Source organism: Aythya ferina (assembly GCF_964211825.1).
Source record: "Aythya ferina genome assembly, chromosome: 4".
NCBI lineage: Eukaryota > Metazoa > Chordata > Aves > Anseriformes > Anatidae > Aythya > Aythya ferina.
In genome coordinates, this window is record NC_140300.1 from 53,969,770 (window position 1) to 53,995,582 (window position 25,813).

Below are 25,813 nucleotides of genomic sequence, written 5' to 3' on the forward strand. Positions count from 1 at the left end.
GAAGAGTCACATGCATCATGTTGTATTAATATGTTTCTTTGTTATTGGGCAATTAAAAACCCTGAAAGTGGTATTATAACACTTGCTGGTCAATTCATCATCTGTTACACATGCAGTGGGTAATCAGCTCAGTGTTGCTACTTGCTTGACATTCTCAAAATGAAAGTGGATAGGCAGTCTGCATATTTGAATGCACAATGCATGAGCAGCATCAGATTGTGATCTTGACCTCACTAACCCTGGATTTGATCTGAGGTAATACCAGTCATATAACACAGAGTTTGCTTACATATCTGCTCTGTAAAAGGAAGAAAAAAAAAATGACATTTTCCTCCCACTTAAATTAATCAGCTTGCTTTCTGTTGCAACATAGTATATGTAGGCCAGGATCTAAAAAAAAAAAAAAAAAAAAGATAAACAAATCTTTGTAAATCTATGCCTAGACTTCTGTATCATATTATTTCCCGTAAGAATAACTCTATTTACTTAAAAAAGCAAACCTTACTATGGACATCCTATTTTATATTGCACTGTGTTTAAGAACTGTACCTATAAAATTCATGCAGACCTTAGCTGTAATTGCAACACATTTATTAGTAGAATGGAAAGATTTTCTACCCATTCCAATGTACATTTGCTAAATCTTTAGAGGTTACCTTTAGGGTAAGCTTTTAAAACAGCTGATTTTAAGCTACTGGACTTCATTAAGATGTTTATTTTTCTAGGTCAAGCATAATTTCCGTGTCCAGTACAATGCAACATATATTAAGGCATGGATGTTGGTGAAGGTATTCACATTGGCTTAATGATTTTCAATATACAACTAAGCAAACAAAAGAACTAGGTAATTTCACTTGATTTTGAAGCATCACCATTGAATGCAAAGTGTTCTGGTATTTTTTTGAAATTGTCGCCCAGCTTTTAGTTTGTTTTGGAAGCAACTAACTGTCAAAAACTGAAGGTTGTCTGAAGAGAATGTACTCTTCTGCTACTTTAGTTCTGCAGTGTTTTTCCTCATATTAACAGAGAAATGCATGCATTGCTCTATCACTTTTAATTGACTGTGCTTATGGAGAACCATAAGATAAGGAGATACATTAATGGAGATAAGGAGAATGCTTACAGAGATATATGAAAGTGTTATTTTTCCATAATTAATTACAAAGACTGTAATTTATTATTCATAACCAAAATTGATATGACTTGTTAGATACCAATAAACTATATCCAGTACATTTGGCACTCCTAAGCGTGAAGAAATCATTTTAAGAGAAATGTTTTTCAGTGTTGAGCTGCAGCAAAATAAGGAATTCCTCAGCTGGAATACTGGACCACTGGAACAACAGTATGGAATATCAGATCAGCGACAAGTTCTGATACTATTAGCAAGAAACAGTACTTTGTAAATAATCTTATTGGCTTCACAGGAAAGCAGAATATTGCTTCATGTGAATAAATTTATTAGGTTATGATCTTTCACCAAGTTGAACATTCATTATTATTCTTCCTCTCTCCCCTCATGTACATGCTTGCTTTATGGAAGGGTGAGGTTAGCCAAAGTACCTAGCCATTTAAACAACAGGAGATAAACTGCTCCCTACAAATCAGTGCAATAATCTCACAGTCCCACACCACAGCAAGGGAAAGGCAGAGGAGAAATGATGATTCTGAGTCATAATTCTTTTCCTAAATGGACTCATGGACTGAACAGCTTCTCATTACACCTTTGCATAGGGTGGGTCAGAGAAATACGATTTTGACAACAAATATTAGACCTTAAAAAGGGATCAAGGGATACAGTGAGGGTCAGCTATAACCGCAACACATACAGCCTTCTGCATACAAGCTGAAAGTCCACTCTTTGTACTTGACAGAAAAAAATCCTACAAATATTTACTTTAGATTTTTTGAAGTGATCAAATTAATCCAATTAAATGGTGGAACCATTTGACAAACTTCAGACAGAATGATGCTTTTATCAGAAGCATGTACTTCAATTCAAAGCAGATAATTGCTACATTAAAAGTGGTTCACATGGACAAGCTCTTGCTGATATTTAAATTGGTCCAAAGCATATTCTTACCCAGGACATAAAACAAGCAAGGGCAGTTCATCTCTGCTTTTGGAGTCCTCACCTGAGTTTCATGAGTTCCACATTTCATCTGAAGCTGCAGTACCTTGCCAAATACTGTCATGTGAAGTAGATGACAAACTAAAACATCTTGGATTGAAAATTCTGCTTATCATGCAAAGGCAAGATGTTTGCAATTTTGTGATGGATTTTCCTGTATCGAACTCATATCTACAGATATTTAGATTTGAGGATGCTTTAAAGTCCAGGTTACTTTTTGACTAGTATTTTACTTAACACTTTTGCTGACTAAAAAATGAGTAAAATCCAGTTCTTTGTAAACTACACTAGCAGTAACACTTCAGTACCGGATATCTGTACAATACGCATAGTATTTATACCCCCAAAAAAAGAATTCTTACAACAAAGGAATGCTGACAGATAGAAGATTAATGAAATATTATTATTTTTTTCTCCTGGCAACAGAATTCTGTATTTTGCTAAAAATATTTTAACTGATGAGTGTATTTTTGTCATATTCATATATTTTTCTGCAGAGAAAATATCAGAAATTTACATGAGCAAGAATCAGTCATACTGAATGAATATATCATAAAAAAAAAAAAAACAAGTCAGAAATTCTGCCTAGCTCAGGTGATTATACTTTTAGTATCAAATTGATATATATGCTGAAATATATGATTCAGAACAGTCCACAGAAAGTATTTTCAAGGTTATAACTCCTGAACATTGTGTATAAAGTCAGTTGAAATGTATTTTTTAAAAAAGAACTTAATTAAAAAAATATTTTTCATTCTAAAGTAGATTTACACAATTTCTAGGAAACATTTGAAAGAGAAACAAACCAGTAATTTCAAAAAAAACTACTTAAGGCGGAAGAAAAAAATATTCCGCTGTGACAGAAGAATAGGTTTTGCTTTCAGTTAGAGTCACCAGATCAATATTGAATTTTCTCAGCTGTGAATGATAGGACACTCGGGCATGAATTTGTTACGCTCAGTAACAAGCCAGTTTTTGCCTTACGTATGCATTTTGGAGAAAAGATTTGCATGTTTTCATTCTCACTGAACACTCTTGAGAAAGGTGAGAACAAGCAAATTGTCCCCACAGCTTACATGAGGAAAAGATTTCTGTTTATCATAATGATCTCTCACATAACAACTTTTTAATCCTCTGTTAAGAGGAACAAGGCAGCTGCATTTGAAGCCCTTCCTCCAGCTATGTATTGCTCAGTTGTTGTTTTTTCAAGGAATTCAGGGACTGGTGTAATTAGGCTGAAGGGACCTTGGGTCATGCTTAACAGTTAATTCTGCTAATATAGCTGATGTGTCCAAATGTTCCTTTGGGGCACGTGTGTAAATATCTTCTCTTGGTAATTCTCTACTCTCTACTTCTTATCATAATGACTTGGCAGCTCCTTCCAATATCTACAGTCCATGTTTAGCGAGTTTTAAGGTAAATATACTAGGATGCAATTTCTCATTTATTAATTAACAGTGCAAGCAATATTACAAGGATACCAGATTATGAATTTACACTACCACAGAGTGGACTTGAAAATAATGCATAAGGAAAGATTAGGAATTCTACACTGCTGAATACTTCTAAATTTGCAACTTCTTTGACTCATCAATGACATGTAATTCAAGTTGTCTTACAACCTTTAATTCAGATCATTTATGTTCTGAATCCTTCTTCAGATCTTAAATTCAGATCATTTACGTTCTGAATACTTCTGATCCTGAGCTACGGTTCAAGTTAGTAGACGTAATGGAACTCAGTACTTTACAGAATCAGGCCAGAGACAGCAAACTTTGTAGCTCCCAAGGAGCTATGCACAAGAAGGGCCAGAAAGATGTTAGAATAATGGAGTATGTTCCAAAACAAGCTACCATGAAGAAAAGAAAAAAAAGTAGCAAGCGATATTCATGAATGTTATACAACTAAATGATGCATCATGTTACCATCACACAGTAGTGGAGAAGGGAATAAATAATTCAACCAGGAAGAACAGCAACATGGAGTCAACTGCCAGTAGGCTAAAGAGACAAACATACTTTTCTTTGTTTCAGTACTGAAACAAGATAAGGCAGTTCACCTGTTCTCTTTCCCGTCTGCTATTCTGATATTATATTCTTCAGAGCCACATCCCCTGATACGTTTTGTACAGGACAGCTCCTTAATCACAATTATAATCACCAGGAATGATTCTCATACAAGGAAAAAAAAACACATATGAGTTGGTTATGAATTCTGTTCTTGAGAATGGAAATAAAACCACAGAGAAATAACTGGAATGTCTGAAAACAAAATTACAATTAAAAATCTAAACACTGGAAGTACATGACTTATTGAGTACAACACTCTGGATCTCCCCCTGTCTCTGTATCATCAGGCTATTCCTCACAGAGGGTGTCTGTATTAAGGTTTTATTTTAGATCTACATTACACTGTTCGCATGAATATCTCCCTCACCCCCAACAATTACTGTACCTTGGATCAGAATTTCATTTCATTTTGAGGAAGCTCAACTAGAAGATTCAGTCCAATTGTCATCAAGTGCTCTGTATGGTAGATTCTCACGAGAATCAACTACCACTGGCAAGAGAATCACCATTCCTTCCCTCCATGTTCCTCATCTCTCATTTTGTAAATTTTAGTTAGTTTTAGAGAAAATCAAAACATATGGTGCAACAGAGTAGATAATAGCCATTTGATTTTTCAGGAAATATTATTCAATAACATGACCAACCAATCAAAGTATAATATTTGCACCTATTTAGCATACTCCAATCATTGCTAATAGCGTCAGAAACAAGAACAACCAATAAGGGGTTTGAGCAAATCCTCACAAAAATTATATAGCAGTAGAGGAACAGCATGGTATGAAATTGTCACCATCATCCTCATCATCACCACTTGCAGCATTCTTTTTCTCCTGAATTATCTCGTGCTATTTATGTCTCTGTGTGCCATCAGCTACAGACTCCACCAAGAAACCTTTGTGTCTGTCTCAACATCTTGAGTTTGTGTGCAAGTGTTCTCTCTGCCTTCTACAGTGCATTCTGTTACTTTCCTTCCACCCACTAAAATAGGGAAGAGTGCTTCAGGAGTTTCAAACTAAAACAAAACAAAAGAAAAAGGAGGGAAAAAAATCAGGCACCAGTGAGATCTTCTTGATCTGCTAATACAAAATCTTGCAATTCACCACTATCAATGAATGCAGCTCTATTGTAGTAATGTACCAATTAAAGACAAAAAGTCTTTTCCTGCCATTAGCTCATAATGAAAGAGGCCCTGCCCAACTAACAGTGTTCTCACAGTGTATGGGAACTTTCTTCAGCTCTTGAATCATTCTAGACATGCTGTGAATAGCTCTGTCTTCATGAACTAGAGGACGGAACTGTGACGTGGAGGGGGAAGATAAGACTCCTCTGGAATAGCTCAGTTTCTGCCGTTCTGGCCCATAAAAATCTAGGAACATTCTTACTTCCTTTCCCATGGTCATAAACTCTGGATAGAATGTGGAACTTGTGTCAAAGGGGAAGACTACTTAGTTAGTGAGTTATGTTGCTTATCCTTATTTAAGAATTTGTCTGAATCAGACGATCACTATCAGAAACATCCTCCTTTGCTAAGAACCGTGGGGGTATTTTTGTCTTGTAGGTTTTGTTTGAGATGGGGAAAATCCTAATTTAAGACTTCCTGGACTCCTTTTCTTCTTTGTCTCCCATATACAATCTTGGCTCACCAAGTTGTGGTAAGGCCTCTCATATTTTAATGCTCAAAAGGACCAAACTCAAACTGAACTGTGTAACGATATTTCAAGTTAGTTGATAAGGAGTTGAAAGTTACAGGAAAACCAAATGAACAATGAGAAAGTGCTGGACAGAAAGGACAATATAAAGGCAAACTAGAAAACAATGTAGCATAACAGATGAATAGAGAGTTAAAACTTCCTCTAACTGATTCGTCTGCTTCTGCCTCTGAAACCTCAATCAGTAAGGCTATCTTCTCTTGGAGTCCACTGATTGCCGCTAAACCACAATAAAATGTGAAGAAAATATGAAGAAAAAACAACTCAACTTACCGAAGTTGGTTGTACAAACATTCTCTTCCCATCTGTTCTTGAGAAAGTAGCTATTATGGATGGCAGTGTACGGGTCACTACTCCCTTAGGGACACTGAATACTAGCAAGAGAGACTGGTTTTATACTGGCAGTATACTGGCAGCATTTAGCATTTTTCTACATTTGGATAGATTCCAATCATTGTTCTGCTTTGAACAAGCAAGTGTTGGGGCACTGGGTGTATAACAGATTATTTTTATAGCACCTTTTATGAGCCTACTTTTTTGGATTTTTATGTGTTTTTTTTTTTTTTTTTTTTAATCTGAATTGATTTTTTTTATCAATTTATAAATTGTACATCAAAGAAACAACATTCAGTATGTAAATCAAAACTATAATTGTATTACAAGATTCATAAAATCCAAACAGTGAATATTTTCATGAGACTTTGATAGTTAGTTATTATTAGCTGTACAAAAGCAGTTCAGATTATCACTCTTTCATCTACAAGTTTGCATGACAATTCCTTGGCTATTCTGAACAAACATCACCCACTTCATGCCAAGAATTCTCACTAAAGTGTAACTTGACATCAGCTATTTCTGATCATTTTAAGATAGAGAGTTGTGGTGCAAATTGATCAACAGCGATTAAAAGCTGTGACTCAAAAGTGCTATTTCTCTAACCTAATCCTTTCTATCCCTTTTCTAGGCTGAGGAACATTCTTGTTTCACTTGCCACTCCCAGTGTGATTTTCTGTGTGAGCGCTCAAATCTTGTGGGCTTTGCTACTCCAAGGAGGCACTGCAAACGCAGACACCACACAGACAACAAGTATACAGAACAGTATGTGCACCAGAGTACATATGTACCAAATATTCTGAATATTTAAGTATGTGTTTCCTATATCTAACACAGAATTTTAAATTAAATGAAAGCAAGAAAATTAAAGGAATACCTTGGGATAATCAGAACTATCTCAGTCCAGCACTTTGTGTTTTATTCTTCATGAAAACTAGCAAATTAAAGAGAGAACATTCAAAAGCTTGAACAAAGTCAAAGACAATTTAGAGTTAAGACTCATGGTACATACCAGTAACTCAATGACTGTTTGACTGTTATAATTACCTCCGATAACATGTCATTACTATAGGACTGAGCTGCAGCTTTTTGGATTGCTTAGCCAGGCAGCTTAGTAGCAACTGGTCAAATAATATACATGTAATTTCTTAGATCTTCATGTTCAAGAACACATCCCTTTTTCCCTCTGGGAATAATGTTGTTATTAGTACTATTCTGTACAAATTATTATTATTTTCTTACAGCAATACATAAAGGTGGCAGTCAGGGAAACTTGATTTACAGTTATATATTACAGTTATAATTTTATCCATGTTGATGGTGACTATGTCCTACAGTTCCCAAGAGTCATTCTAGTATAGACATCCCACTGGCACCTCTCCAAAAAACATCCTCCCTGCCATCACACAGCAGACCTTCTAGGATTTGTTCCAATTCCAACCTTTCTACAACTATTCTACAACCTACAAAGACAGTATTACATAAAACATAAAGAACTCTACCCACCAGTGTGTCATAGCAAATGTGGGGGAAATCTTGCAGCAGGACAGCACCTCTGCATTACCAGTTTTCTCTATTGTCCTCCCAGGGCCCTTCTGCATCCTGGAAGCTGACAGCCTACAGTAGATAGACTGGCCTGTATCTGTCTTCATAGGGTTGGCCTGCTGGAATATCTACAACAACCAATTTTTCCTATGCCCATCCCATGCTGACCTCATGTCCTGCAAAGGCAGGGCATGCCAGAATGCCTCATGTGCAGACTCTCTTCACCACCTGACAGGTTGCATGATGCTGGGCCTTAAAGAGAATCTGTAACCCTAACCTGGCTAACATCACTGGGGTACAGAGCAAGCTGCCTGCAAGGAACAAGTAGGCAGAAATCTTTCTTTAGTTTATGCCACAATATACTGCATTCCAAAAAAAAAAAAAAAAAAAAAAAAAGCCAAAAAGCCAAACAATGAACTGCCCAAAGGGACCCTGTCTCTTGCCCAATCCTGGGGCACTCTGCAATTAGGTGGCCCAGGAGTACTGGGCTCTTATTTCCAAAAGACAAATGTACTTTATAATACAAGCAACATCAAAAGAAGCCTCTTCAGTCATGGCTATCAGTGAAGAGCATTTGACCTTCAGGAACACTGATTGCTGCCACTGATTCCTACCACTGATCACAGAATTTTTCTAGGTTGGAAGAGACCTCAAGGTCATCGAGTCCAACCTCCAACCTAACGCTAACAGCCCTCCACTAAACCATGTCCCTAAGCTCTACATCTAAACGTCTTTTGAAGACTTCCAAGGATGGTGACTCCACCACTTCCCTGGGCAGCAGGGTCAGTTAAAGCTTCAGACTGGTACTATTACAGTAAACACCTAATTAAAGTATCTGTAAAAAAAAAAAAAAATACTTAAAGAGATATGCAAGTGCAAGCCTGTTAACTGTAAACCTACCTAAACAGGTAAAGTAGTGAATCTATATTCTAGGAGTTTTAAACCCATCGGTATGACAAAAATTCTGCTCTCCAAAATATTTCAAAAGACACTGCAATGGATTTTCACCTCTATAAAGCAGACAAGTTTCATTGATCTTACTGAAATTATCTTAATTGATTCTTGATTTCTGTTAACTCTTTCACGGTCTACAGATTTATTAGAGTAGCTCAGGCGGAACGGTGACATGGGAGAATGCTATGCACCTGCACTTCACAACACATTTAGTAGAACTTAGTACAACATCCCGTCCGAGCAGCCAGATTATTTAGCCCTTTGTGATTGACAGTAGGACAGTTCATGTAACCATTCTACCTTATCAAAAACAAACAAACAAACCACAACCATAAAACAAATGACAACAACAAACAAACAAAAAAAAAACAAAGCATTATGAACTGTAAATAATTTAAAAGCTTGTAGATATTATACATTATTATTTCATAAACTATGCCATTTTCTAATAAAAATGCTGTTTAACTAACAGATTTTTAAAATACTTTGTCTAATTTTCAGACTGTAGATAGGTGTAAGATGAATACAATGATGGATAGAAAATTAGTACATAAAAGAGGTCAGCTACTCCTACTAGAAGATCACAGAGATTAGAGCACTTGTTTTGTTAGTACATGCAGACTAAGATTCTGATTCAGGTTTGACTTTTCCTTGCACAGAACTCTGTCTGCTACCCCAAGGGCCCATGAAATATATTCTCCTGTCTGATTCCCTGCAAAAGAAAATGCTTTCACATTATCTGTGATAAAAATGAATTTTCAAGTTCCCATATAAGTAACAAGGAAGGAAACCTCATTCTTTCTAGTGTTTGTTTAGCAGCTAGACTTCAAACATTCTCTGAAAAGCAGGAATGCTTTTCAACTGCAGGAAAAGGAAAATTGAAATACAACAAGCACACTGAACAGATGAAAGGTCCTTAACTGCATCTACAGATTACATAATAGGTTAACAATGATGGGAACCAAAAACGTGGTTACAAATCCAAGATAAAGAGGGCAACCAAACTACGCAAGGTTCACAACAAGTATTAACTCCTTTACAGTTAATTTTGTAGGGTTACTGTTCTCATTTTATACAACCTAGAATAAGAAATTTCTTGTTTGAGCACAGAGTGATCATGAAGATTCAGTGTCACACAGTTTATTCTTTTAATGTTTGTGTATGAAAAATAGCAGCTGAAAAAATTTGCATTTTAAGGAAAATTAATAATTCTGTATCAGACAAATGAGGAAGTCAATCAGCTATTGTTTTAGCCTACGACAAATAATCTTAATTCTGACTCAAACTGATTCATTGTCCAGAAATATTTCTTTGCATTTTTGCATTGAAAAAACAAAGCAAGAGCTCCCTCTATGTAGCTCTGTATGTATTACTTTTCTGTATTCTGTATTATAGATGTTTGTTTTGTGTATTAAAAGTCTTATTGTGTGAGTAAATTATGTATATAAGGTAACAGCAAAAATATGCAAAAAAAAAATCATAGTCCCCAGTTCTAGACTGAAATATTTTCTTTCAGTAGAAATTATAGAGAACAATTATCACCTAAAAAATGTAGGCTTGTTATAATAAATGATTTGGTATTAAAGGTTCACTGAAGTTACAGAGCCAGAATTTCAGATGAAGCATGCCTACGTTCTGATACACAAACATTTCTGCTTCAAGGCAAAATAAACCAAACTACTTAGAAATATCTGAGGAGGCTCATTATTACTACAGTCAGATGGCAATAGTATTTACTATTCTCGGCTATCTTCCTCGTCTCTCTGTCTAAAGCTTCTGATCTGACAGCATGAACGACCACCACAGATGGTTTACCATCTCATACAGCTTACCATACCAAATTATATTGGTGCTACTTAGGGTTACTTTAACACCCTGGGTAGTAAACTGCAGTTGTTTAAACATGTTTCAAGTGTGGATGCTACTGCTGTAGGAGCAATAAACTTGCAGAGGATGCCAGGCAGACAAGCAGTAATTGCTTCAGCCAAATCAACTCCAATCATTTGTGTTTGTAAATTAAAACTCTGAATACAAAGGTGATTTTTAGTGATGTGTTTTAGAAATGGGAATCATTACAACATTTCCAGCCTCTCTTTACAAGAATACTCCTGCCTTATGTAAACGATTCCTACAGCTATTTGTAATTTTTCACAGAACATTGGCAGACAACTCCACAACTGAAGTGGAAAAAATGCTTTTATTCATGAAAAAGAATCAATAATGCATGATGATAGTGAGTAGTCCTAGCATATAGTTAATGTAGATATTATTCACTGCCTTAAAGCTATACAAAACGATTCCAGATTTCATTGCATTTTCTAAGTAAGACAAAGTCATCCTTTACCCATCCTTTCAATTCAGGATCAAAACTTTTGCCAGCACATTTCAAATTGAAAATGGAAAATTAACTTCTGTCTGGAAGTTTGTGCCAGTTCTATTTTAAATTTAGCAAGCTCTGAGACTGAAGTGGTTAATGACACTGGTAACTCCCATGTTATCAGTATGCAAGTCTTACTATTTACTTGGAGGTTTCCTCCCTTTTTCTTCAGTAGCTAGGCAGACCAGCATTATGCTCAGAGCTATGAAAAGAACACTGAATGCTTCTGGTTCATCGACTTCAATAATTCCTTCCTCATACCCTGAGGAAAGCAAAAAAAAAAAAAAAAGAAAAAAAAAATCTTGCCTTCAGAATCACTGGTTACCTAGCAAAAATATTTAGTACCTCAACACCAAATGTTCCAGCAAAATGCAGCACTTTGACCAGGGCACTTGTCAACCTATGCTGTTGAGAAACTTGTAACCTAATCTGTGAAGAAATCCTCCAAGACTACTTTCAAGACATTCAGATACAGGGCATCCTAAAAAAGGTTGCCTTGCAAGTCTCAGGACCTAATCACTGTAAGACTGATAATATCCAGTCTGGATCATTTGATTGCAGACCCTTTCCATGCTTGCATTTTGTATAGGATATCCATCTCCTGAAGGATGGATTGCGAGAGGCTAGGTGCCTTTCAAATTAGTAATTGTCTTATGCAGATCTTCATATCAGTGGTGCATTGCTGAGGTACTAATGTGTCGCTGGCTTCTGGCTTATACTCTAAGTAGCTTTGTGGAATTTGTTATGTTGACACATTCCCAGTACTGAATGCACGTTCAATAACTGCTCATCTGAATAACCCACTACTGTTATAGTGAACCTTCTGGACAACTTGTAATATGTAATGAAAAGAAAAATATGACATGGAAGATACTTATCTACATACTACTGATAAATCTGGAGATGTAACAAGCAATATCTTCGATTTCAATTATACAGTTGTAAAGCACAATCCAGATATGACTGCAAGACAGGTGGGATAACCTGCCCAGTATTAGTAATTTGCTGGCAACCACAATATAAGACCTCTGGCTTCTCTGTGCAAGTTTTTGGATTGCTTAAGCCTGTACAGTCTTTACTGTCTTTGTGGAACTAACTAATTACACTAAATTTACCTGTGATGTGATCACATAGTTATTTGGGCAGACAGGCCTAATGCAATTACATCAATCTTCCCAACCAACAACAGAAATAGTGTGGGGAAGGACAGCCGGTATAGAAGAACCCTACTCGGCTGCCAGAACAGTGAGGGGTAGACCACTGGCACCTGCTGCATGCTAGAGGAAGTAGCCTTTCATTATAAGATTAAGTATTTTCTTCAGGGTCTAAAAGTGTATACTGAGAAATTCAATCCAGTAATTAAACTTTTAGAAGAAATATATTGTGTTGATTTGTCTCTACTGAAGAAGGACATCTTAAAACTGAGTTGTATCTTTTTTTTTTTTTTTTAATATTTAAATATGGGTCAGGCAACACCAGTGTGAATTTGCATTCATAATTCCTTTCTGAAAAGATAATTTGACATGCTCTCCTTTTTCACTTTGCTGCGTATTCAGCTTTAGCTGCAAAGATCATTTACTCTGCTAATGCCTTTCCCCTTCAAAAATGTCTGTGAATGCCATGTCTCATGATGAATACCCATTTGTTTACAAAGTAGTGATTCATTATTATAGCTGAAGGGCATCGTTTTACCTGGATGTAAATTCATCATTTTTTAATGCCTCACAGCTTGATGCTTGAAATCTCATCAAGCACTCTGAAAGCTTTGTTGACATAGACTGATGATCCAAACAATTAACTTAATAATGGCATCAGCAACTGGAGGTTGGTATCAACCAGAGAAAGTGAGCCAAGTTCATTCCTACTGTAAGCCTAATAAAGTCAAAGGAGGTACACTAGGGTTCTATTTATTGCAAACAATGTGTTTAACCTCCTTTTTTGCTGTTCTAACTAATTTTATGAGGCTAGCTATACTTCATTAAGTATTCTGTAGACAACAAATTGAAACATTATTTTTTTTGAAAAATTAGGTCCTACACACTATGAACAAATCTATTTTCTCAGAAGGGTTTCAGAAAAGCTAATCATTTGTGAATATTCTGTTAAAGCTCAGCTGAGAAGTGGTTAACTCCAGATGTTAATTACTACCTCACACCTGAGATACATGGTAGCTGCCCATATATGTAAGTTCTGGTTTGCTCTGATGCATAGCTAAATAGCATCCAGTAAAACCCTCACCCTGTTCCTTTCCTGGCTTATGGATGGTCTGTCTCAATGCATCTCTACATGATGTGGGAATCCACTGATGAACATAAGGCATCATTTGAATTCAGGCTAAACAAATCACAATTGTCTTGAGGAAGATCTGCTACAGACTTTGAGGGATTCTAAAATATTGCAATCATGACAACCACCTCATTATTATAGCCATGGCTATCAATCTTTCTACAATATATGTTACATTAACATCAACCTTTAAAGAAATCAAAAGTACTAACTCTTAAAATTAGGAAAAGTTCGTTCCTAGAACTCTGTGATAGTTTACCAGTGAGCCTGATGTGTCATGTCAACTGATGTAATCATATTGGCAAACAGTGCCTGGGAACTGCTGGTTTCAAGCTGAAGACTGACAAATGAAAGCTTTTCTTTCTGAAGAGAGCCAGGTGCATGAAATTAGATGTGAAGGGATTAGGTATTGCCTTGAAGCTAAGCTGTTTCATCCTCTCCTTGATAGTAATAAATGGGAAAAAATCATGAGTCATACAGAAGTACTCAGACTCCAAAGATGACACCTGCCACATCCTGTCTGCCGCCTTTTTTTTTTTTTTTTTTTTTTTGGGGGGGAGGAAGGAGTATTGGTAATTTCCATAGCCTTGTCACTACTTTCATCTACCATAGTTATTTTAACTCAGATTTAGAATAAATTCTTCAGATATTTCACAGCAGTTGATATGTCTTTAATGGTACAGTTAAGGTTCCCATATTAACAGTAATCCTTTTCCACTTGTACATCTGACACTACAGAAAAAGCATGAGTGCTTAGCTATGTAATTTTCCTACCTGTAAGAATTCAGGCAGAACTATGCACAGCCAGCTGCTTGCATTTGCCAGGTCAGTTGCACATATTAATGACCTTGCAGTTGCAGTGTAGTTGTAGGAACAGCTAATACTTACATGTCAGATATAAAGATACTATTCAATAGTTTATTGGTAATGATTTGTAGTAATTTTAGCACAGTTATTAACACAGCAAAACAAGCACTGTGTAGCTTTACTGAACTTTCTTGAAGTAAGATGCTATGTACATTCAATACAAGGTTGTTTTCAAGAGAAGTAAAAGTTTGATAGTGATTGTACACTAAGACTAGATTATGATATTCCATACATAGTCAACAGTATCTATTTGTTTACTGGAGTCCAATGCATAAAAAGTAACTACTGATGATGGTGATTGACAGAGCAGGGACAAAAAGAATAAGAACTATTGGGGAGCATACTAACATACAGCCAGATCAACTGTAGATAGACTCATGTTCCTATAACAACATAAGCTGTAGGGAGGACAAGAATGCATACACTTTCATATATTTTAAAGTCATTTCCCCAAAATTTTTCTAATTGTAGATGAAATACTTTGCTACTGCTCATAATTTCTGAAAAGCAATGTATCTAAGTCAAAGCTGATGAAGTAAATCTGTTCATTTTCTTTTATAATACAAAAGCAAAGAAAACTGAAAGACAACATGTATGAAGTTAAAACAGAATATTTTGTAAAAACACTTATTTAATACATTGAATCACAAGATAATAATTAGGTGTTAGGAACAGACAGAAAAAGCAAAAATCTAATGAAGATACTGTATTTTAATATTTTCTCTAGTGTAATGTTTTCATAGATGTAATGAATTATAGTATTGCCATACATCATAACAGATGTTATGACAAAATGATAAAAGGAAGTGAAAGCAGAATAATACTATATATTCCCTTATTCAAACTGCACTGTTTTCACAGCTCTTATACAAAACAAATCATGCATCATAACTTAAATTCTGATGGCTTCAGCTTTTAGCATGCATCTTAGTCAAGATCTCTCCCTTCTTTCATCCTTATTCCTTTTTCTAAGGCAAATGTGTATGGCTGTTTTGTTTGTTTGTTCATTTGGTTCTGCTGTCTATAATAGACCATTGAAGATTTATAAACAGAACGGATAAGAGAAGGCAAAGTTAATGTTGTGGTGCATGATCTGTAATACACAATTGTTCTAACACCAAAAGAGTATTTTCTTCAAAAATTGCTTAAATTGGAAGAAACAGTAGCATGGTGACTAAATATTTTGTCCATCAACATCTCCATATGAATTTATTCTTTTTGTTTGATGAAAATATGTAGTTCCTTATGAAGAAGGTTAAGAGTATATATGTGTATGTCCAGCCCTCATGCAGCAGATTGGCACAGCCCAAGCACAACTGAACAAGAGAATATGCCTTACAGGCTTTACTGTAAAGCATCTCCTTTGCCCATGAGGCGTGTATAGAGAACTGTAGTAGAAAACTTTAAAATAAAGTTACTTTAAAAAGTAACTAGGTCTTATTCTTAAAATAGAGCTACATGTGTAGCTCACAGTATAGGAATATGCTGTTAAAAAGCACTATGTTATTTTATCTTATACATTGTTTCAACTTCTAAGAAGAACTTAAAATTAAAATACATGTTATTGGTTTGCACTGAGAATACAGAAAAGACTAGTAGTATAAAACATATTATGCTGTTTTATACATGTAGACACGGCAATAATGAAAACATTGCTAAGGCAACGACACTCGCCAACTACTGATGAGACTCAAGAGAAATTCCTTAACAGATGTTTCCTACATCAGAAAGATACTTTGCCTTCCCTGATTACGATGATCTTGAGAATTCATGATTTGATTCAATGATCAACACCTCTTCAGCAGTCCCATAAAAAACAAATTCTTGCAATAGATTTTCATTCCACACAGCAGCTGGTAAAATATATTTACGACCTTGAGTCCATTATGGTGAAGTTGTATTACAGCATTCTTGTGTTCATGACACAATTAGTGTTGTGTCAGCACATCAGTCATACACTGATGAATGCACATCCTATTTTCTTTACCATTTTATAAGCTCCTATCCTCACAGCGACCAGTGACTACCATATACTACAAGCTGACCTGACAACTGACATACTGAAAATTTCCACTGCTGTGCTCTAAGATGATTTATTACTACTTACTGCAAGCTTACTTCAACAAGCTTTCTTTGACAGCTGATATTTGTTATTTTCGGATGCCCCCTAACCTGCAATGCACTGAGTACTACTCCTAGATAACTTTTTTTTCTTTTCTTCAAGTTTCGTCATTAAACATTATTGAGGTGTCTTTCCAGAAGAGATATTGAGCTCATTCTAGAATAAGAAGTCATCACCAAAAGAAAAAGCATCAGCAGCTTATACCTATGACTGCAAGTAGCCCCATCAGAGCAAAACAATAACAACAGTTTGAGATGCTCAGTAAGCCTGGAAATATGGACGGTCAAATGAACAATGCTTTAACATTATATCCAGCATCTACTAAGTTTACATTTTTTATTTTACTTTAGGAATCTTCAAATCTAGGATCATACTAATAACCATACCTATAACATACATTTCATCCCAACAACAGTTGCTCAGCTCACAAAATATACTTTGCACATATAACAGCAATAAAGTACATCCATTTTTACAAAAAAAAATACCTTGAAACAGCAGCAAACACTGAAAATAAATTCTTGCCAAGGAAATGTGAGAAATCCCTTGATTTTTCAGACTGTTAAGAGATTTTGAGAGTTATATTGTAAATTTTTGTCAAAAGTATCCCTTGTATTTTCACTGATTTTCATAAAGAAAATACTACAGCTCAATTTAAGTTTTCCCCTACATTTCAATTTCTTGGGCCAGGACAAAAGGTCTTCTCTTAAAAAAATAAAATAAATAAAATCTTTATAATAACTATTTTTAATTGAGTTAATCTCTTTCAGCTTTAATACGTTAAGTTAGAAGTAACTGCTATTGAAATTTATGAACCTTTTTTGGCATATAACTGACATAAGAAAAACAACCCTTTGATTCTCAATAAATACTTTTCAGTAGCAAGTCATCCCTTTCAGACTGGATCACAAGAGATACCCAGTTATTCAGTGACTTGCTAAGTCCAACAACATGTTTTTTGTAATTATAGTGTTCATCCTGAACAACAGTGAAACTGAACATCTGAACTCAGCTTCGCAGCTTAAAACATACACTTCAAAAATATCACCTTGCCTACTTCTTGCACATAAATCATGGAATACCACCTTGCCTTTGCAGCCCTTACCTTCTCAACTGCTAAAAATTGCTGGCATCATTAACTCACTTCATATTATGCTATTTCTCTTTCTGTCCAACCTGTCACCTCCTCATTTTCTCCTGCATCCCCCCGTTTGACAGATGCACTCGTAGTAATACTTCTCTGTTTCTTGACTTACTCAGATTCTGCTATATCGCCAGCTTCCTCCTGAGAGCGCTGCTGTATCACGAGCCTGCTTCCTGTGCTATTAAGTAGAACTACAGTAGACTTCCAAGCACCACAAGAACTGCAATATTGTGTCCTACAGATGCAATACTTATTTCAAACTTAATCTATGCTGTGCACATTTATCCCTGATTTATAAAAACTGACATGTCCAAGGGAAAAGCATACAGCCCACATTATTGTGACCTAGGCATAGGCACACAAGCAGGGAACACTCTCTCTATGTATACAGCCTATACAGATTATTATTCACAAACTACATTCACAAATTCTGAAAAATCAAGCAGATTTGTTTTGTATTGTTTGATTTTATGTACCTGATTTTTAGACCTGATGATCATAACTACTCTTTTGTGTAGTTTACATGGTCTTATATACAAATTGACACATAGCAAAGCAAATAAGTTTTCTTTTCCTTTTAAAAATCAAATTTAAAAGGGAAATAAAACAATACCAGTGATTGCAGCATGGACAGATTGATATGGAACCCATTTCATGAAACTGTTGATTTAACATTCAGTAAGGAATTAAAGTGGAATTAATTCCCTCCAAAGAAACATGAAAGCAAACTAGCAAATCTTATAATCAAACAAGTTTGGTGATGAAGCAAGAAAACAAAACATACAACTTCTCATACCTTATCCTTTTATCTCTGCTAAAAACAAGGAAACCCTATCTTGTGCAACTGGTTACTTCTCTCAAGGTGATGAGTGTTTACTTAAAAGGCAGTGTTTAAAGGTACAGGTAATACAAATGGACACACAGTCACAATCTGCAAAATGGTTCAGATGTCGCTGAAGGCAAAGAAAAACTTTTTTTCCCCATATTCATCTTATATTCTTAATACTAGTCTTTGCTTTTAGTCTGCCTTTGCTTCTAGTCCAGCTAGGACCTTAGAATTATTTTTGTGTAATATCTGCCAGTTTAATTAATGGCCTGCTAACTCCCTCTTCCAGATCATTAATGAAGATGTTAAATAAGACCAGGTCTAACACTAATCCCATGGTGCCTTGGCAGACACCTCTACACAAAACATAATTCATCATACCTTTTGTTTGGAGGAGAGTGTTTGGAAGATATAGCAGATGTAAAAGGAGGCTGCCCACCTGCTTTGCTGTGTTAACCACAGGGAGCACATTACACCAATTACTAAAAAACTTCACTGACTTTATTTGCTTCTTGTTGCAAGTCAGAAAATGAAGAGAGTTGACAAGGTTTAAAAGATCTCTAAACCTTTGGATTCTTGACACCTGAGACAGTTCAGCAATCAGCTCACTGTAAATGCTCTAGATGAAAATACACGGAACCAGATCCCTACTTTCTGAAACGAAGCACTGCTGAATTACCTGAGATGCAAACTCTGAGTTAAAGAGAAAAAGACTCAAAAATTCCAACTTCTAGAAGAAAGCAAGCTATTTTTCTTAAAGCGCTCCCAAACCAGCATATTAGACTGAAAGTGATGTATAAGAAGTCAGCATCCTCTACATCTTTAAGGGCAAAACCTATTTAACAGTAGCTGAACTAGTTTGGACAGAGCCTTCTACAGGTGGAGGATTCTCAAGATTCCCCCTCCCCCCTTCCAGGTAACAACACAGGTAATGTTGTTCTTACCTATATGGTATAATTGACTTTTTTTTTTTTTTCTCATTAGCAGTTTGCAACTTTTCCTATAATCTTCTGTCATAGCTTGTTGGTGTAGTTTTCCTTTCTAGTAATTCAGCCTCCAGATTGTCAAAGCAATATCTGGGGAAAAAAAAAAAAAGTATAAAATAAGATATTTAGTGGTTATTGTGAGTCTCAACAATTTTTATTCTATCTATGTAATTATTCTATAAAATCTCTTGTGAACCACAGTGGAACCTTCCCACAATTACAAAAAGAGTCGTCTCAAGAAAGAATCTGCTCAACCCCAGAACTACTACAGTATGTTATTTTGGGGGCAACTTCTTACTCTGTACTTTCATGATTCATGTATTATGTTGTTTGTAGATACAAATGTCATAAGTCCTCATTCAGTGTGCTTCTGAAGTGCAGTTATAGGCCTTCTTTGGTTTATTTTATGCAGTTCTGTGTTGTTTTTTTCTCGCCAGATTCTATTTAGTAACCAACATTAATCTCTTCCTAGCTATTCAAGTGTCAAAAGCCTTTTACTGTGCTGACCCTGTTATTCATTGTTTTATGTAGCTTCTCTTTTCCTTAGATCTGACTTACAATCATGCTACTAGGAGAACAGGCACAGTTCACTACTACTTTCTCAACAGTCCTCCTTAGCCTGTGATGGGCCACACTCTACTAATACAAAATTCTAATCATTTATGAAGCCTGCATGAGGAAACTAAAAACAAAGGTTGAAATACAGTAAAGAGAATTCAAAATACCCAAAGGCAAAAGGAATATAACATTTCTAATATTGTAGTATTGCCAACACTCAAATTGAGAAAAAGAAGAAATATATATATCCAAAACCAGGGTTTTGTTGCTTTTGAACTTTCTAGTATTCCTGTCAAACCTCTTCCCCATCAGCTTTTATTAGGCTACACACTGCCAAGCTGCCTTGCTGCTAGAGCAACAGTCTCTCCACTTCACAAATCATGAGGAACTTTATTGCACGGAAGCCCACCTCTTACTGCCATAGCAGTTAAAACAGCAACTTTTTATTAATAGTCCTCTGTTAACACTTCTTAAAAATAGCATTTCAGTACTAAAAAGGGGGGGAGGGGAGGAGCTGTAGCAGGTGCAAAACAGTTTGAAATTCAGCTAAGTAACATGAAGTATCTCACATAAATTTCAGAAACAGCTAGAGCTCTCTGTCTGATAAGCAGTATGGATCTCAGACTCATAGAATGCACAGATTGGAAGAGACCTCTAGTGTTCAGCTAGTCCAGTCTCCTATGCAAACCAATGCCAAATTCAAAGTCAGATCTGGTTCCCCAGGAATATTCTCTAATGATGGATATTTTGTATACACCCTGGAAAACCTGCGTCTGTGCTTGGATCTTCTTTGTGAATTTAATTTTTTTCTTACATTCAGCCAAAAGTTCCCTTGTGTGTGCTGCATGGCCTTTTCTCCTTTTGCTGTGTACCTCTCAGGAGAGCCTCTGTATCCTTAATAGCTTCCCCTTTCATTAAGGAGGTGACGACAGCAAGTGGAGAAGCGTAGAAAGCCTTACCTGTCCCTACTGCTAAGCAAACCCTTCTCTCAGCCTCAGTTCACCATGCTCCAGCCCCCTGACCAAACTGATGGAGCCAGACACGGTTTCACGTGCGCCACCGGAAAGAGAAATCACCGTTTTGCTCGGCATGCTGGCTGTATCCCTCCCAAGGCAGCGGTGCATGCGGTTAGCGGCCATGGCCACAAGGATGCGCTGCTGACTCATTTTCTACGTGACCATCCGCCCTGCAGAGGATCCCGTCCCGCAGAGCTGCTCCTCCCAGCTGCTGGCCTCACTTTGAAAAAGACGCTGCTGCATCATGCCCCATGTGTCTGTTTCCGGGTTTCCTCGAGTCTACAGAATACAGAGCAAAAAGACACCCCACGCATACGCTCTGAGCACCCAGCAAGTCACCTGGTCTTTGAGTGACACTTGTTTTCTTTCCACCTGCTTCCTACCACTTCTTACCCCTCTGGGGCAGGGAACTTTTCACTGGTCCTTTTCCCCTTCCAAAAGCCAGGAACAAAATGAAAACCTCAGCTATACTGCTGATAGGCTGCTTTCCAGCCAGAAGCAAAAAACTTTCTGCTTTCTACAAGGAAAGGCAGAAAATCTTATAGAGCTAAGGCTTTCTGTTCTGTTTCAAAACTGTCTCTAGCCTTCACCAAACTTAGCAAGGTCTATCCTCTCCTGTTACCCTTGACAAGAATAGTTCAAGAATGGTTCAAGAATAAAGTAGTGACTAAGCTTTCGGGGCCATGGCTTGTATGGCTTCCTCGTGAAGCCTGACACCACTTTTGGACACAGTGAAGTAAGTATTTTGGAAAATGAAATAAATGAAAAGTAGAAATAAAGTTCCCAGGAAAGGACATTCACATTACTTTCACGAGCCAGTGTGAGTTCTGTTACTGCATTCTTACCTAATTGCTGACAGGGGCACAAGTAAAGGTAATAAATAAATATATGTATGGAAGGCATCCAGTTTTGTTTTATTTATAGGCATTGTTTGAGAAGCTATGCATCATGTCAGAGATTTAAAAGGATTATTCATAGAGAAGAGTACAACCTTTCTTCCAATGCACCAGCTGTTTAAGAAATTTCCATATTAACAGTAGCTTTTAATTATATAAAGAACAGCAAAGCCTTTTTAGCTTCATATCAGTAATGCAGCTTTGATTCAAAAGTTGCTAAAGAGATAATCCTCAGCCTTTTTTTTTTTTTTTTTTTTCTTGGCAAGGCCAGTGTGAATAGCAATAGCAATTATTTTAATCCCAATGTTTTTTTTTTTTTTCCTTTTTGAAGGAAGGAAGGAAAGAACAGTGTGGTCTTCTTCCCCCTGAATTTGGACTGAAAAATTAGTAATAACACTTGGAAAACAGTCTCACAAGAATCCTTCAAGAAATGCTACCAATGCTTAAACAAATAGATTTAAAATAAAAATATCCAAAATACTGCAGAGGTATGAGAAAAAGAAATTATCCTAAAGAATCTAGTCCAACACTATTCATAAGAAAAAACAATAACAAGAAAAATAAAAACCTCTCTACCTACAATTGGCATGTTTTGCTAAAGAAGGATATCTTTTTAGTAATTTTGAAGGCCCTGAAAAGTCAGTGAAAATTACACTTCTTTATCTTCCACTCTTCCTGCCTCTCTCTGTGATTGAATACTGGCTTCTGACTGCTTAATGCTTATTCATTCCTCATTTTCTGGGCAGATCACTAGTTTGTGAAGATAATTAGAGACCCCTGCTATTCCTTCTAAGCCTTGAATCTTGAAGCTAATTAAAATGGAGTGCTGCATGCAGATAGGCAGCCGATAAAGGCTTGCAGCAAGGTACAAGGAATTCTACTGTTTGTGTAACAGAGAAGTAAAACCAAGGTGCATGTGCTAGGTCAGTTTTTGCTACAGCCCTCATTGCACTTTGCACTGCAAATCTCACTTTGCTCTGTTATTGGAGCTTCATGGACTTTATAATAATATCTAAGTTTTTTAAACAAATATTATTCTAATGTTTTTCAGGATAGCATTAAAGTACAACATCTAAACCTGAAGTAAAGATGGAAAGTTCTTCAACCCATGATCACTTTCTTCTACCTCATCTTTCTTTGAGGTGTTACTCTTAAAATTAATCCACAGTAAAAGAATACATCTCAGAGCACTGTATGTATAAATACAATGCAGGAAGGCTATAAAGAATGTTTCTGCCTCTCTCCAGGTACCAATTTCCTCCTTTTAGTCTGTTTTAGCATGTAGATAGCCTAGGGCTATTGCTGGACACTTTCTAAAATATCTTCAAGGCTTTACCCTTTGAATAAACTACGGCAAGTTTTAAATATTCTCTTTTCTCCTCCAGAAAAACAAAGTAAATTTTACTTCATTTGGCCTCCCAAATGAAGACAATATGCATCAACAAAACAAACAAACAAAACTCCTGGCACTGAACTGTGTCTCAAGATGCAGTAGCTACAGTGCTGTTCTTAAACTGCTCGGTAAGTTGTCTGTACTTATTCAATGAATGCTCAGCTTCAGTAAGATCTACTTACACCCTGAGGCAGTTCCACAGTGCTGTCAAACTTCTCTAAACATTTCTCCAAATGAAGTTAAACTATGACTATAAATTAGATTATGCTGTTGTGAATGGTCAGAGGCACTTACGCTGGTGGACCTGGCTACCTTAAAGCAAGCAGAGGATTTAATTAGGAATGGAATGAGAGTAAGAGAGTTTATAATTTCCAAAACAAACATATAAAATATCTTTTTTTTTTTTTTTTTCATGCTTTGGAATTTCTAAACATTTAATTTGTGAATTTAGAATGTGTCTTACTCAATTCTTTTTCAATACTTCTCTGTCATTTAATAGCTGTAAAAGGTGTTTTGCCCCTTTGGGCAAAGAAAAATTTAGGAAAGAAACTGGGATGTTGCTTGGTATGGTTATAGAACTTTGAAATGTCATAACTCGTATGTACTACACAAAACATTTCTGAAGGAATCCATATGTCTTCTGATCTTTCTTGTCCTCCAAAAAATATAATACTTAGTCTGTAATAGTTGGATCTCTGAGGTCTGATATCTAGGCATAACTTGTCCAAAACCAGGCCTTCCTGCATTCAACTTTGATAAAACCTAATGAAACCTAACCCTGCAGATAGATACCTGTGTTCCTGGGAAGCTGTGTTTCTGTTGTGGCCAATTTTCTCCCTTAGGACGTACCCAAGCATCCAGACTTGAAGATACCAGTTTCTTTATACATCATGTGTGGATGGAATTGACTAGGTAATCTGTGTATGTCTTACTTTTGAAGTCTGCTCCAAGAGATGTAGTTTCTTATGTTTACCAGGCCAACTCTTGAACAGAAATGTAACAAGAATTATTGTGGCCTCTGCAGCTTTCCTGCTGGCTTAAAATACTTGCACAAGAAACAGTATATCTAGGTTCAAAGCACTCAATCTGAAGTGGAGCAGCATATGGATCATTGGTCTCCTGCCAACAAAGGAACTGCCATTATTACTGAGTTACTAGGCACTTTGAGAAAGGGAGAGGAATCTCTTTAGTAGTAAAACATTTCCCTTTAATAAATACATATATAAAGATGTAGATGAATACTGAATAGTTAATAACATAATAACTACATCATTAAGACTCAGATTCACACCCAACATGACAAAATTATATTCCTACTCTCATAAGCTCCTGTTAGAATTAATGGCAAGATCACAGCCTAAGATGAGAATATCCTTCCAGAGACAGTTATATTACAAAATATGAAGGCTGAGGCTGCTACGTTCAGCAGTCAGATGCTGAAAACTAGGTTTGATAATGCCAGGCTAATCTAAATGACCTTGGTTCCTGTCATTGCTCTCGTTAAAGACTAAGTACATGTATGTTATGCAAAATAAAAACACTTTGACAAGAGACTAAGTTAACTGCAGAACACTGTATATCCTATTTCCTGCATATTTTCTCAGGAGTCTGAAACTCTAGGAACATTTTTTTTCTAATTCCCAGGGAAGGATGTGCCAATAGGTTATCCAAGTATCAGCAGACTACTGTAATAGCTTAGATAAAGCTGCCACATTCTGTTTTTTGTTTGTTTTTAAATTTTGCTGTGCTTAGGTATCAAACTAAAGGGAGTGGTTCACTGCTATGAACCCAGAGTGCTCACAGGCACCTAGCCAACTTTGTGGCACTTCCAGATAGTTCCCAGCTCAGCAAACATGTGAATCATATTCTTATACACAGCTCTTCTTATACTGCATAAGGAAAATAGGTGACTGCTTGAAGTAATGCAGAAAGATGTACAATAGCAGGAACTGGCATTGTTTCCTGTGTGGCTAATACAGAAAAAGACGCCATGAGGCCTCCACTCTAAATCACTGTCTGGTGAGGTGCCTACCTTCTGCCATTGATCAAATGGACCATAGTCGATGGACCTCTGTGATTAGTGAATCGCTTGCCTCTCTCCTTGTAAGTCTAAGCCTTTCTCATGGATTTAACCCTTTGGTCCACACAGAAGACAAATTTGGATTTAAGTTAGATTAGTTTGGCTTTTTTTTTTTTTCCCAGCGGAAAAAATGAAAGTTTAATACAGTACAAAGGTGACTGAATGATTTTTGGTGTTTGAAATCAATCCAGAGCTAATTTTCTATTCCTGGCTAAAAATGACAAAATTACTTTGCTGAAAACTAATGCGTCAAACTAGCCAAGATATTCAGGGATTATTATTTGTTTATCTCTAGGGAAATCAAGAACTGATGCAGAGAGAAGATATTTTTTACTAAGTGTCTTGCAACAGTCATTTATTCATAATGCTCTAGTAAGCTCTAGTCAAGAAAATCCTTGTACTGTTGTGACAATGTCTATATAAAAATATATATATTGATAACTGTACACATAATTTGCATCCTCTATCTGTCAAACTCATGTCCTGTTTTAGCTACCTAAAGTGCAATATATTAAACTTAT

The 25,813-nt window shown here is 36.2% G+C and overlaps 2 long non-coding RNA genes across 3 annotated transcripts; one reads left to right on the plus strand and one right to left on the minus strand.

Annotated features, from left to right (window-relative positions):
• Nucleotides 1-1,037: 1,037 nt before the first annotated feature.
• LOC311435512 lies at nt 1,038-20,994 on the minus strand. Its single transcript, XR_014692184.1, has 3 exons — nt 20,867-20,994; nt 19,308-19,439; nt 1,038-1,334 (listed from the first exon to the last, which is right to left on the minus strand). It is a non-coding gene; the product is annotated as an uncharacterized lncRNA (long non-coding RNA).
• Nucleotides 19,229-21,728, plus strand: LOC311435514. 2 transcript variants are annotated; one of them, XR_014692187.1, is made up of 2 exons: nt 19,229-19,279; nt 20,827-21,728. It is a non-coding gene; the product is annotated as an uncharacterized lncRNA (long non-coding RNA). The 2 variants fall into 2 exon arrangements; XR_014692188.1 differs by having other exon boundaries at nt 19,245-19,291.
• The last annotated feature ends 4,085 nt before the right edge of the window (nt 21,729-25,813 follow it).